This window comes from Carcharhinus amblyrhynchos, chromosome 5, assembly GCF_965287045.1.
Source record: "Carcharhinus amblyrhynchos chromosome 5, sCarAmb.v2.hapA, whole genome shotgun sequence".
NCBI lineage: Eukaryota > Metazoa > Chordata > Chondrichthyes > Carcharhiniformes > Carcharhinidae > Carcharhinus > Carcharhinus amblyrhynchos.
Genome location: NC_137328.1, coordinates 37,693,754 through 37,708,326, shown reverse-complemented (window position 1 = coordinate 37,708,326; position 14,573 = coordinate 37,693,754). Strand labels below are relative to the sequence as shown.

At 43.5% G+C, this 14,573-nt stretch overlaps 1 protein-coding gene across 3 annotated transcripts in view; it reads right to left on the bottom strand.

The window, feature by feature from the left end:
* acer2 (alkaline ceramidase 2) overlaps nucleotides 1–14,573 on the bottom strand; it is a 73,513-nt gene that overhangs the window by 19,426 nt on the left and 39,514 nt on the right. The gene's annotated exons all lie outside the window — the stretch shown is intronic.

Sequence of the window (14,573 nt, the reverse complement as noted above, 5' to 3'; positions counted from 1 at the left end):
GACCTGTCAAGCACTGAAAAATCACCCTCTGAGGAGTGCAGTGAGCAGCAGCCTCTCACATGGCCATGGCTGCAGCTCTTCAACTTCAGTGATAAAAGGCTTTCCAACTGTCAGTTTCACTGAAGAAACATCCCCTATTGCCCACACCTCAGTGATCATGGCTAGTCACTGATAACATGGGAAACAGGGTCTGCTGGCTGTTGAAGGTGGAATCCTTGGTTAAAACCGTCCAGGTGAAACATGGAAATATCTGAATGATATCAGGATCCTGACCTAAAGTCAGGTTCTGGGGATTTCATTCCCTGCACACACCCAAACCCACCTAACCCTCACGTTAAAATTTCACCTCATAGTTTCTCCTGGGTGGATGGACTTGGAAGAATGATCATCTGGGCGGTATGTGGCACAGTGGTTAGCACTGCTGTCTCATAGTGCCAGGGACCCAAGATCAATTCCAGCCTTAGGTCACGGTTTGTTTGAAGTTTACAAGTTCTCCCTGCGTCTGCATGGGTTTCCTCCAGGTGCTCCAGTTCCCACCACAGTCTGAAAGCCATGCTGGTTAGGTGCATTGGCTATGTTAAATTCTCCCTTGGTGTATCTGAACAGGCGCCAAAACGTGGTGACTAGGGGATTTTCACAATAACTTCACTGTGTGTTAACGTAAGCCTACTTGTGACAAGCAGGGAATGTCTCAACTTTCATAGAATCCTACAGTGCAGAAGAAGACCATTTGGCCCATCAAGTCTGCACCGACCACAATTCCACCCACGCCCTATCTCCATAACCCCATGCATTTACCCGAGCAAGTGCCCCTGACACAGAAGGGCAATTTAGCATTGCCAATCCACCTAATGTGCCCGTCACTGGACTGTGGGAGGCAACTGGAGCATCTGGAGGAAACCCCTGAAGGCATGGGGAGAACATGCAAACTCCACACAGACAGTGACCCAAGACCGGAATTGAACCTGAGTCCCTGGCACTGTGAGGCAGCAGTGCTAAATACTGTGCCATCGTGCCGCCCAGTGACACTGATAAATAAATCAAGATAAATCTAATTTAACAAAAGATTATCTTGACATTTGTATTTTTTGACATTTCCAAACTGCTGCACATTTTTTCTAACCTGTTTCTTCTGTTAGCTTCCTCTATCTACACTGAGCATCAACCTGGAGTAGTTGAAAAGTTTCTGCCAATGCTGATCTTGAATTAACCACTAGATGGCATGTGAAAGGTTGACTTATTTTCACTCCTTCCCTGCACTGAGTTCACCAGCTCCACAAATGGAACATGTACTCCAATCATTTCCAATGATATTCTGAAAGTTGCGAATTACATTTTTTTTCCTATTCTTTAGGGTTAAATTTTGTTTCAATACAACATATCTGGGTGCTCAAATTTGTAGAGTGTTACAAGTGGCGTTTACATGACCACAATGATGATAGGTTGCAATTTCATTTAAATGTTGGGAAGCTAAATTTATGTTTTAGGATGACATTCAATAAAATAAGCCACAACTGTAAATTAATTTGAATGTCTGACAGTGTCAACAAAGCATAAAAGGAAATAGCTTATTTATGTATATGATGGGTCCTGTAATGAAATTACGATCCCAACGCTATTTTAATAAAAAGTCATGGCAGTCCCATCAAATTCCAATGCCTCAGTGAAATCTTCAGCCAACAGGAACAGCTGTCTTCTGGAGCATGCATTGTCAGTGGCTTTCAAAGTCACCACAGTCCTTCACATAAGAACAGGAGCAAAGGTAGGCAATTTAGCCCCTCAAGTCTGTTCCACAATCCAATGTGATCATGGCCTCATCTCCACCTTTCTGTCCACTGCCCATAACCCTTTATCCTGTTACTAATTAAAAACCTATCCATCTCCTCCTTAAATTTGTTTAGTGTTCCAGCATCCATTGCACTCTGGGGTAGCAAATTTCACAGATTCGTGATCCTATGAGTGAAGTAATTCTTCCTCATTTCTGTTTTAAATCTGCGCCGCCCCTCCCCCCACATTAGCCTAAAACCATGGCCATTCATTTTAGAATGTTCAAAGGTAAACTCGCTCTCTATCTAGTGATGTCCATCTCCTTTGGCATCTTATATGCCTCCATTACATCTCCTCTCATTCTTCTAAACTCCAGCAAGTTCTCAACTCAATCTCAACATAAGTCAGGACCTCCATCTCTAGAATAAATCTGGTAAATCTTATCTGAACCACCACTAATGCATTTACATCCTTCCTCAAGTAAAGGGGTCAGAATTGTGTGTAGTACTCCAAATGTGGTCTCACCAATGCCTTATACAGTTGCAACAGCCCTCTCTACCTTTATCCTCTATTCCATTAGTAATGAATGCCAAAATTCCATTTGCCTTCCTTATTACCTGCTGCAACTGCATTCTAATCTTCTGTGATTCATGCATGGGGACAGCCAGATCCCCATACACCAAAGCATTTTGAAGTTTCTCTCCATTTCGATAAAAAGCTGCCTTTTTCTTCCTCAGACCAAAATGGGTAATTCACAATTATCTACATTAAATTCCACCTGCCATATTTGGTCCACTCACCTAACCTATTCATATCCATTTGTAAATTTCTAATTTCCTCATTGCAACTTGCTTTCCCAGCTATTTTAGTGCAAAGTTTGCTATAGTACATTCTACCCCTGCATCCATGTCATCAATATAGATTGTAAATAGTTGGGGCCTGAGAACTGAACCTTTAGCATACCACTAGTTGCAGCTTGGCAACCAAAAAACCAATTTATCTCCACTTTTTGCTTTGCTCCAACACCTCCTTGTCTTCTAGAGGGGATGCATCCCACATCTCCCTGAGTGCAGTATGGCTGTATTAATAGACCACCAACATTTACAATTAACTAGTATATCACCTTCCATATTGACTTCAGGAGTCAACCCAACTATGCCTGAACAACACAAGTATGATCAGTGGGATGAGAAAACCCATTACTATCCATTCAATGATTCTTTAAAACTATCTAAACACAATGGTTTACTTGTTTTGTGCCTACTTACTTTGGCTGATAAATGATGACTGGCTAAAGTTTAGTGTGAGTTTCAAAAATGTGGGAATAACATACTATACTCAAAAGCAAAACTAATGAATAACAGCTGCATATGCGTAGCATACTTTCATTTTTATTTTCTTTTAAAACTGCAGCAGTTCTCCATTGAATGCCATACAGTTTTAAACATGGCTTGAAACTCTATTCCCTGTAGATTTGTCCTCTAGCTTGGTTACTCCCACAGGCTGCCTATAAAAACTCTAAAACAAGCTGGTCCAATTTCTCCCTTTCCCTTTGCAAATCACATTCCTGTCCATGCAGAACTGGAGTTGGAAATGTAGCTATTTTTATCATTGAACACTAGTTGCATCAATTGCAGTCCAATCATCATAAACTTATCCATTGTCTTTTAGACATTAAGGATTAATTTCAATGTCTAACATCCGATAAGATACTAAGCTGATTCTGTGCAGGACATCCTGAGCCTTATTATTGTGGCTAAGGGAAGTGACCTTTCCATTCCTGCTGTTTCCTCTTGAAGAGGTAATTTGGTGCCGGCTAAAACTCAGACAAAACTTTACAAAAAAATTACAAAACTGACTGGTTGAGGATAAACGTACAATACGCAGGTTCAAACATGATAAATCTGGCCGCAACTCCCTTTCCTATTCTCACCAACATCTGAATTAAATCCTGTGAAGGCTGCTGCCCTGCACAGTTGGGAAGCAGTATGTGAGATTAGAGATATTAGAAGGGATTACACATTCGCTTCTCGCTTTGACAGAAAGCTACTTTAATTAATGGCAGGGTCAACTAAGTGTGATGAATTAGCTATAAATATGCCATAGTGAGGAATAGAGTAGGAGAGCTATTGATAAACAAGGCTTCCCCCTTTACTTAAGGCTTTATGTAAGGAACATTTAATCCTGGAGCTCTAAAGTCATTTGTAAAAACGCAACAACTCGTTAAAGGTAATCTAGGGTTATATTTTTGGGAACCATATTGGAAGATCACAACTGAACTAAAACAGTACTTTAAATTTCAGCAAGTTGTACTTACATACTGCACTTAACATAGGAAAGCATTACAAGGCACCTTGTTAAATAATGGCATCAAGCCAAAGATATTCCCATATGATCTACCATCCACTCCTGAGATATGGACTCCCTCCATCAATGCTTCTCGATATTTCGCTCCTACGAATTGTGCAACACTGGTTCAGGATAACCAACTTCCCGTCCTATGCTTCCACGTGGCAGTGGGGTAGAAATTAGCGATGCTCAAGTTATAACTCTGTGTGGTAAGCGCATATGCTGCAGCACAACTTGCAAAGCGATGACTCTCGAAGGTCTCCATTTGCCGAAAATGACTCTGACTTCTTCCACCTTGTCAAAAGCTCAACCCAATCATGCCTTGGCAGCTTGCAACTGCTTCCCTAACAAAAGTGGAGGAAATGACTGCACCATGTTGATATGTCATCTGCACAGTATTTTTAAGTGGGGCATTTTAAGCAAGGCTAATTAAGCAGTGGTAACGCACCACAATCTAGATGTGGAGTAACAAGAAAAATTATATGTGTCAAAAATAAAAAGTAAATTTGTACAAGATTTCCAGTCTCTTGATGCTGTGACAGCCACTTTACAAATCTAAATTCCTTCATTTTAAATATAGTCTGCAATTGGCGAAAACCAAAATGTATAAAAATATTCATGCAAAGTTTACTCAACATCATGGTTTTTTGATACATTTCTAAGTAATTACAAAGTGCATGTGTCTGTGAGAATTGAATTCTATTGAATTTTCTCCATACAGTTCTTAGTAGAAATACATGTTGTGCACACTGTTCTTCAGATACTTCTGCATACTTAGACATTACACAATTAAGGGCAACCCAACTGGCATGAGGTAGTATTCATGGAAGTAATAACATGCAACTGAAGGCCATTTTCATATTGCTATATATAGAATTATGTGGCTCATTGCTATTTTGGGTTTTTAAGGTTTGCCATAGGTTGTGTTTATTACTCTGCCAATCAACTAGCTCCAAGGAAAGTGAAGATATTTATCTGCTCAATATATTTACTGTCTGGAGGTGGTGAGGGAAAGAGAATTATCTTGTTAAAGTAAGTTTTAAAACCTTTATGCGAATTCAAATAATAACTGGATAAACAGACACAGGCAAAATTTTAACTCATTCAAAACTGCCCGCTTGCACAGAATTTAAAATTAGGCCCCTATTTCAGAAGACTCCAATATTAATTGAATGGTCAGCCCTAAATCAAGGGGAAATGGTGGGGGCTGTTCGCAAATCCTGGAAGTAAAATTCACAAGTCAAATTCTCTGATTTTGACTTGATTCAATCACTAGGTTTTCCTTCCAGCTTTCACGTCTATGCAGAAGGCGGGAGGGACAACTCTCACCGTGGAAATGGGAGGATGAGTTCTGTTGTCCCACAAAGGTGTGATTGGAGGTGATTGAGGAAGTGAACAGAAACATTGTGCCTCAGTCTTGGAGACAACACAGGAAGTGGTTTAACAACCAAGTCAGGAAAACTGAGTAGGTCAAGTGATTCACCTACAGCCTGTGGTTTTCAAGCCCATCCCACTGCCTGCACTGCCAAGCACAATCAAACACATCACTCCTCACACCTAGCCAACCTTCACTTTCATGCACTTCCTCACCTCCACTGCTGCCACTCACCCCAATCCTTATGCTCTGTGATGTATCCAAACAATAGTCACACTCACCAAATGTACTCTATTCAGTACCTCACCTCCACTCATGGGTCTGTTTTTTTCACCTCTTGGAGAAGACAAGCCAAGATGCAAGGCAGAAAAAGAGGAATGAAAATGAACCACAGCAAATAGTTTGGCTCATGGATGCAGAGGAGGACACATGGCCACAAAGTGGCACAGTTGGACTACTCTCAATCGGGGTTGAAGAAACAGGAAACTTGCAGTAGCTGGTGACAGAATTAAAAATATTCCTGATTCAATTATGCTGACTTTTCATCCAGATTGCACCATGAGTATGTGAGTGCAGTGATTGTCAAGATTGTGACCTTGCCATGACTAAATCATTACCCTGTCCCGTCTTTTAAGGCCTTCACAGTAAGTGTCACTGGAGATGTAAAACGACCATCCCTCAGAGGATTTCATTTCTTTAAAGGGTACACCAAACATACGGCTATGCAGATAGGTACACTTTGGCAGGTTCACGTACAGCAAGTTGGGTTTTCATCTACTGATTCATATTTTACAAGAGTGCAGGAGCACGCAGCTTTGGCAGGGACAGGTGAAGAGAGTCTGGGCTGTGGAAGCTGGGGGTGGTGGCACAATCCTCTCTAAGCTACACTCAGTTGGACCGACGTCATCATAAAAAAGGAGGACAGTGAGGCATAGGGCGGCAAGGTAGCACTGCTGCTTCACAGCTCCGGGGACCCGGGTTCGATTCCCGACTTGCACATTCTCTTTGTGTCTGTGTGGGTTTCCTCTGGGTGCTCCGATTTCCTCCCACAGTCCAAAAATGTGTGGGTTAGGTCAATTGGCTATGCTAAAATTGCCCCTTAGTGTCCTGAGATGCGTCGATTAGAGAGATTAGCAAATAAATATGTGGGGATAGGGCCTGGGTGGGATTGTGGTCGGTGCAGACTCAATGGGCTCAGAAACCTGTGGGTGTGAAAAATGCAGTGAGAGCATGCCTGTGAGCAGCCTGCCTGAATCTCTGCTGAAGTCACCACGTATGAGCATAAGGACTAGGAGCAGGATTTGGAAATTCAGCCCCACGACTCTGCTCCGCCATTCAATACGATCATGGCTAATCTCATCTCAGCCTCAAATCCATTTTCCTGCCCATTCTCTGAAACCTGTCAACCCATTACTAATGAACAATCAGTCTATTTTTTCAAATTTACTCAATGTCCCAGCACCCACCACACTCTGGGGTAGTGAATTCCACAGATTCGTGACCCTCTGAGAGAAGCAGTTTCTTCCTTAAATCTGTAGAAGCATCAGGGAGAGTGAGTTGAAGAAATTGTAATTTATCAAGTGTATGCGTATAGGATTCTTTTAATTAATGCCACAAAAGATTATTGATTGGCACCACTTCCAAGTCTTGCCCATTTTTGCCTCTCGCATGCCAACTTGCCCATTCACTTATTTAATGATAAATGCTATGAAACAAATGTGACATGGAGGGTTCCACTGGGCAGATGTGCAGTGAAGGGATGAATAGAGAAGGAGTGAGGCTGACGATGGAGGGGGAATAGGACTGGAACTGGATGGGGGCAGGTGGGGGTAGTTTTTACCTCTTCAGGGTAATTAAGTGAACCTTCGATTTATGAGGTCTTCTAGGTGGCAAAATAGTTGGTTTGACAGTGAATGAGTCATCTTTATGCCATACCTGCTTCTCTTCTTCAAACTTTTCCTCATCAGAAGATATCTTAAGAGTGCTTTTAAGAGTGCCTCAAGAGTGCGGCACTCCCTCAAGAACATGAATTCTTCTCTGCTGTGTAGAGTTACGAAGGACACAATTCATCACTGTTATTCTGGAGACTGATGAGAACTGAAGGGAAATTCCAAAACTATTGAGATGTCAGAAGCACATTTTCAACATTCCAATGATTTGCTCAATGATACATTGTCTGTCACATGCCTCTTGTTGCAATGCTATCGTCCTACTGGTGCAGCTCCTCACAGCTGTCATAGGTGAGCAAAGTTTGAAGGGGTTATCCCTTGTGATCTATGAATCAGCCCCTTCATTTGCTTCCTGGAATGCAATGACATTGGAAGATTGGACTGCCGCAGCATTAAGACATGATGAGAGCTCTCAGAGAACCTGGTGCACACTTCAATGAATGGTCCCTTGTGGTTATACAATAATTGCCCACTGATGGAATAAAATCCATTGTGGCTGATAAATCAACCATCCTCAATTGACAGCAGTGTGTAATCAATGGCACCCTCGAACTCTGAAAAGGCAGCCAGAGCTGTGAATCTGACTGCTCACTCATGCTGGCTATAGTGAGGGAAAGTTCATATAATTTGACATCCTGACATACAATCCATCAGCCTTATACCTTCATTGAGATATCCCTGTTGGCACATTGGTAGGAACCCGAGACAAAGAAATTAATGGAGGTAGTGACTTTGATAGCAGCAGGTAATACATGGTCACTCAGTTCAGCAGGGAGCAGCTGTTGTCGAAGGACACCGCAGGTGTTTACAAGCATTCTGCCACGTCAGTCTGAGCCTGCAGAAATACTGCACTCCACACAACTTAAGGAAGCTGAGCTTCTGTCAGCTGGCCCTTTCACATGGGTGCTGCCTCTGCTGACCTGGCTCTCCTCTCTGCTCTTCTGCCCTCTGTCCTGCGAGCCTTCCTTCTGAGCACCTGCTAAATCTATCAAAGAACGTTGTTACTGCAATGGCTGCTGATTATCTTCCTCATCCAATGTTGTGTAAAATATCCATGTGCCTCCCATTCTGCTGCAAGCTGTTTGAAAGCCTCTAATCTTTTCCAAAATCTCCATGCTGACAGGAAGTTTCTGTGAAACGTTTGCCAGAGCAAGCTGACAAAGTAGCTGTAAGGACTGCGCCTTTATTGAGTTTGGACAGTCTGGAGTCTAGAGATCCATACGAGGTGACCTAAGGCTTGCTCTCTTATCACTGCATTTTCCCAAGCTTTGACATCCTGGAGACATGAAACTGAACTGCCTGTTTAATTCAATTGTAGATCCCCTGGTTACCATGTGTTGATGATTTTAACAGCTGTGTTAATTAGCAGCCAGCCTATCTTAATGATCGTAATGACTTCAATGAGCAGGTATCTCTGCATGGAGCCAAACAGGCCCCTGTTCATTAACATGTTAGAGCCTGACTGTGTTTCTCATTAAACTTTCTTCAAATTTTATTTCCTACTTGATCCCAACCCACCTGATCTTGGCAGTTAAATTTCCAACCTCCCCCCGACACTCCCTCGGCCAACTACCCTGAATACGACCCACGCTGTTTTTCAAAAAAATCAGGCATTACATATTTCAAAGTTGTTCCGCAGTCTGTCTGTTTTCAGTAGCAGGGTGTTCTAAAATAATAACGTACCACACCCACATGGTCCTGACAAGAGAAACAGATAAGCAGATTCTGGGAAAAGAGGCAAGTGTTGTGAGTTCAACTTTCTTCCTCCAGCACTATTTGTTTTGTACACGGTGTGCCAAGAGAAATGAAGTGGTGAAATTGCTTTTTTTATTTGCAATGCTTTGAATCACAAGGTTGCATTTGGAATGTCTGTGAGGAAATGTGTCTCATAAAGCTCTGGCAAAGGCCCTCATTTTGCAGTTTGCAGATTAAAGTGGCATCAACTGCCCATACGATATTGATATGCAGAGAAGACTTCTCTCTTCTTCACGCTGCATAGATAGGAATATCTTTATGCCAATTCGCCAATCTTCATGAAGAAATGTACACGCTGCATAATTCTGGTACATTGTGTGAAAAGCCAACGAATTGTATGAACATGTTAACCCTGAAATATTATGGTGCCCTAGAAAATAAACAGATTTTGCTATGCAAGGACAGGATAAATATCGTGGGTATTTTGACCTTGTGCAATAGTAAATGGAAATAAATATAGATGAAGATATAAAATGGCCTGCAATTTTACACAATCAGAATAAAATTTATCTTTTTGAGTAATTTACATTACAATAACATTAGAGGTGTGGTAGTGTGGCTCCTTTAATGAACAATCCTTCACCAGCCAAGTGACCAGGTCAGAACCAATGGGGTGTGAATGAGCAAACCTGGGCCACTTGGGAGTGAGGACATGTGTTCCTGTTGGAAGGTTTCAATTGGAGTCAGGGCATTGTCAGGAGTAGATCTGCATAGTTTGCTGTTGAACCCTTAATTGTGCATAGTTCTTCCCAGTCAATAAATCTTTTAGTTTGTTACTAGCCACATTGAATTGCCTCAAGCTACCACACTGGCAATGAGTGCAGAGCTAGACGGGGAGGAGAATGATCACTTGAAATTCAAAGGAGAAAAGGGCCAGATTTTGTTTTAAAGTTGCCCGTATTGGAGAAATGAGAGCTGGGGGCAGTACACTGAGAAACTGCATTTTTTTCTGCAGTGAACAAAACAACAACCAAACAAAAGCAGAAGGTGATCGTGCTCACAGTTTGCAGTCCATACACTTACAATCTGGTGAGAAATTCAATATCATCTGAAGTTCCAGCCCACAAAAACCTTCTACGTTATCATGCAAAGGTACAAATTTCATTCTGCTGTTAGGGATCCAGGAGAGACTTCGACAGCTGGCTGAGCAAGGTGAGTTCAAACATTCATTGGAAGACATGTTGAGGGACCGTTTGGTTTGTGGGATCAACAACCTCAACATCCGAAAGAAGCTGCTTGCTGAAACCGAGATTTCACTAGAAAAAGCAGCAGAGAGAGCCCAAGCGACTGTGTGCGCTAAGCAAGGCATGTGTGAGCTACAAGGTGCAGAGAATGAGGTGAACCAATTGTGGCGGACATCAGCTGTTGCTGGGAACAGAGCAAGTGAGGGCACAGCGGGGCCTGAGACAAGTTGTTCAGCACCAGGGTCTGAGCCACGTGTTCGGAGTGGGGAATATCACACCCAAAAGATGGGCTAGTGCAGAATTCTATCTGCTTCAGATGCAAAAACAAGGGTCACCTGCAAGCTAGGTGTAAAGTGAAACGCGCCACAGTGAACACTACAATTCTTATAAATAAGCTGGAGGAGGAACCAAAGGAGGGATCTGAGACTTATACATTCAATAAGGTCCAACTTCACAAGACATCTCCCTAGTGATTGTTTTAATAGTTAATAACCACCCCCTGAAAATGGAAGTTGACACTGACACTGCTGCCACAATCATAGGTGAAAAAACATTCAAACATCTACAGAAGGGACTGCAACCCTTAAGTCTTAGCCATTCTGGGGCTACTTTAGCGACAGACACTGGAGAGACACTAAAAATAGTGGGGACAATCTCTGTGCCTATACCTGATGGGAACCAGTCAGCTCAATTACCAATCATGATGACCAATGAACAGAAACCCAGTCTCCTGCAATGGGACTGGTTAAAACAAATAAAATTGAATCACTGGCCGGAAATAGTTAATGTCCAGGATAGGGGAATTCAAAGAGCTCTGATGTAAATATTCCAGAGAGAACTTAATTAGACAGAGAGGGTTAAAGCAAAAATTTACCTAAACCCTGAGGCTACACTAAGTTTTTCCAAGCACACCCAGTGCCACATTCATTACACAAAGAAACGTAGAGGTTTGGAAACCGATAAAACTATAAAGGTTGGAAGACCTAGGCATCATCAAACGTGTGCAGTTTTCAGAATGGCTACGACTATTGTTCCCCTCCTGAAATCAGACCATACTGTGACAGTCTGTGGGGACTACAAACTAACGATAAACAGGGAAGATTAGCTGGATTGTTACCCCATTACATGCATAGAGGACGTCTAACGTCTGTTGTAGGTAAAATGTTAGAATCCGTGATCAAGGAGAAAATAGCGAGGCATCTTGAGGAGAATTGTTTGATAGAGCAGACGCAGCACGGTTTCGTTAAGGGGAAGTCGTGTCTGACGAATTTATTGGAGTACTATGAGGATGTGTCTAGGGCGGTGGATAGGGGAGAGCCGGTGGATGTGGTGTTTCTTGATTTTCAGAAGGCGTTTGATAAGGTCCTGCACAAGAGGTTATTACAGAAGGTCAGGGGGCATGGAGTTGGGGGTAGGGTGTTAGCATGGATAGGGGATTGGCTGTCAAATAGGAGGCAGAGAGTGGGGGTCAATGGGTGCTATTCGGATTGGTGGTTGGTGACTAGTGGAGTGCCCCAGGGGTCGGTGCTGGGGCCTCAGCTATTTACATTTATATAGATGATCTGGAGGAGAGAACCGAGTGTATGGTGTCGAAATTTGCTGATGACACCAAGATTGGTGGAACGGCAAATTGTGCGGAGGGTGTGGAAAGTCTGCAGAAGGATCTAGATAGGCTGGGCGAATGGGCCAGGAACTGGCAAATGGAATTTAATGTTGGCAAGTGTGAAGTTGTCCACTTAGGTAGGAATAATGGTAGGAAGGACTATTACTTACATGGCGAAAAACTGCAGCATGCGACGGTGCAGAGGGACGTCGGGGTCCTTGTGCATGAGTTGCAAAAACCCAGCCTGCAGGTGCAGCAGGTGGTCAGGAAGACGAATGGGACGCTGGCCTTCATAGCGAGGGGGATTGAATATAAAAGTAGGGAGGTCTTGCTGCAACTGTACAGGGCACTGATGAGGCCGCAGCTGGAGTACAGTGTGCAGTTTTGGTCGCCGCACTTATGCAAGGATATTTTGGCCTTGGAGGGAGCGCAGAGGAGGTTTACTAGGCTGATACCGGAGTTGAGAGGGTTGAACTTTGAGGAGAGGCTGAATAAACTAGGCTTGTACTCAGAGTTTAGAAGAATGAGGGGAGATCTCATTGAGACATATGAGATGATGAATGGGATGGATAGGATAGAGGTGGAGAGGCTCTTCCCGCTCAGAAAGGACAGTAGGACTAGAGGGCACAGCCTCAAGATAAAGGGGGGTCGGTTTAGAATGGAGTTGAGGAGGAGCTTCTTCACTCAAAGGGTGGTGAATCTCTGGAATTCTCTGCCCGTTGAAGTGGTGGAGGCTACCTCGCTAAATGTATTTAAGACGCGGGTTGACAGGTTTTTAATAGGCAAGGGGATTAAGGGTTATGGGGAGAGGGCGGGAAGGTGGAACTGAGCCATGAAAGATCAGCCATGATCTTATTGAATGGCGGGGCAGGCTCGAGGGGCTAGATGGCCTACTCCTGCTCCTATCTCTTATGTTCTTATGTTAAATTAGCAGGAGGCCTCAAATATATTAAGCTAGACTTCAGTCATGCTGATTGACAGCTGAAACTGGAAGAGGACTCCAGAAAGTTAGTTATAGTAAATACCCATAGGGGTTGTATCAGTACACCTGATTGCCACTTAGTGTCTTGTCAGCCTGTGCCATTTTTCAGCACACTATGGAGACCCTATTATAGGGAATCCTCAAAGTGGGGGTATATTTGAACAATGTCTTGTTTACAGGTGCGTCTCCTGAAGGACTTGTTGCAAACCTGGAAGACATCCAAAATAGGTTGACATACATTTGAAATGTGAGAAATGTACTTTCAAGCTGCTGAGTTTATGTATCTTGGTTTTGAAATGGGTGCAAAGGAGTTACATCCCCTCAAAGACAAGGTGAAAGCTATTACAGGAATGCCGGCACCGAGGAATGTGATGGAATTGAAGTCCTTCCTAGAATGGTCAATTACTATTGAAGGATCCAGACTTGATACGTTGGCTCTATTCTCTCTCCACAGACGCTGTCAGACATGCTGAGATTTTCCAGCACTTTCTGTTTTTGTTGTTCAAGCTACTATTAGTCACTTGTGACACCTCGTCACAGAATTGGAGCAGTTCTATTGCACAGAATGCAGATGTGATGGAGAGGGCAATTGCATTTTCCTCGAGGGCTTGGTTAAACGCTGAGAAAAGATACTACAAATCGACATGATGGCACAGGTGGTTAGTACTGCTGCGTCACAGCACCAGGGAGCTGGGTTCAATTCCAGCCTCGGGTCACTGTCTGCCCTGGGGTTTGCACGTTTTCCCCATGTCTGCGTGAGTTTCCTCCCGGTGCTCCCGTTTCCACCCATCGTCCAAAGATGTGCAGGTTAGGTGGGTTGGCCATGCTGAATTGCCCCTTGGTGTCAGGGAGATAGGTGGGGTGAATGCACGGGGTTGCTGGGGTAGGGCCTGGATGGAATTGTTGTCAGTGTAGACTTGATCGGCCGTATGGCCTCCTTGTGCATTGTAGGGATCTACGAAAACCTCAGTCATTTACGCTGTGATGGCATTTCACAATCGTGTTAGATCATAATCCATTTTTAGGGCTTTTCTGGGAGAATGAGCCAATTCTGTCAATTGCTTCAGCCAAGGTGCAAAGATGGGCCTTGTGGCTGGTAGCAAACAGCAATACTTTCCAGCATAGGCTGGGACACACAGATCTCAAATGCAAATGCACTTAGCCATCTCTCACTGCACTGAATAACATATCATTATCATGCCCTTAGGCCTGAATCATCCCCATCCTACCTTCAGGAAATCCATTTATATCAGTGCAATGGCAGAACACAACCAGCTTCCCAGAGCATACAGCTGGCGAGCAGACCACCCAGGGGAGCTCAGGTGAGTGCATCACTCAGGGAAAGAGAGTTACACCCTGGCATAGCCCATGTAGTGCCAGGGGGAGTGGCAGCAGGTTCCAGGCTGAAACTCTTTGTGCTGGGATGGCCTTTAATAAGGTGCCTCGATCCTTGAGTTACCAAATTGCTGGCAGGGCTGGCAAATCAGAAGCCGTTCTGTCAGCGATACACCATGGGATACCACTCCCCAACCCCACAACTTTATGTTTTTTCTCCCCAAATCTTGCACAGAGAAAAAGCTGCCATTGATATCAGTGACTTCAACGCCTC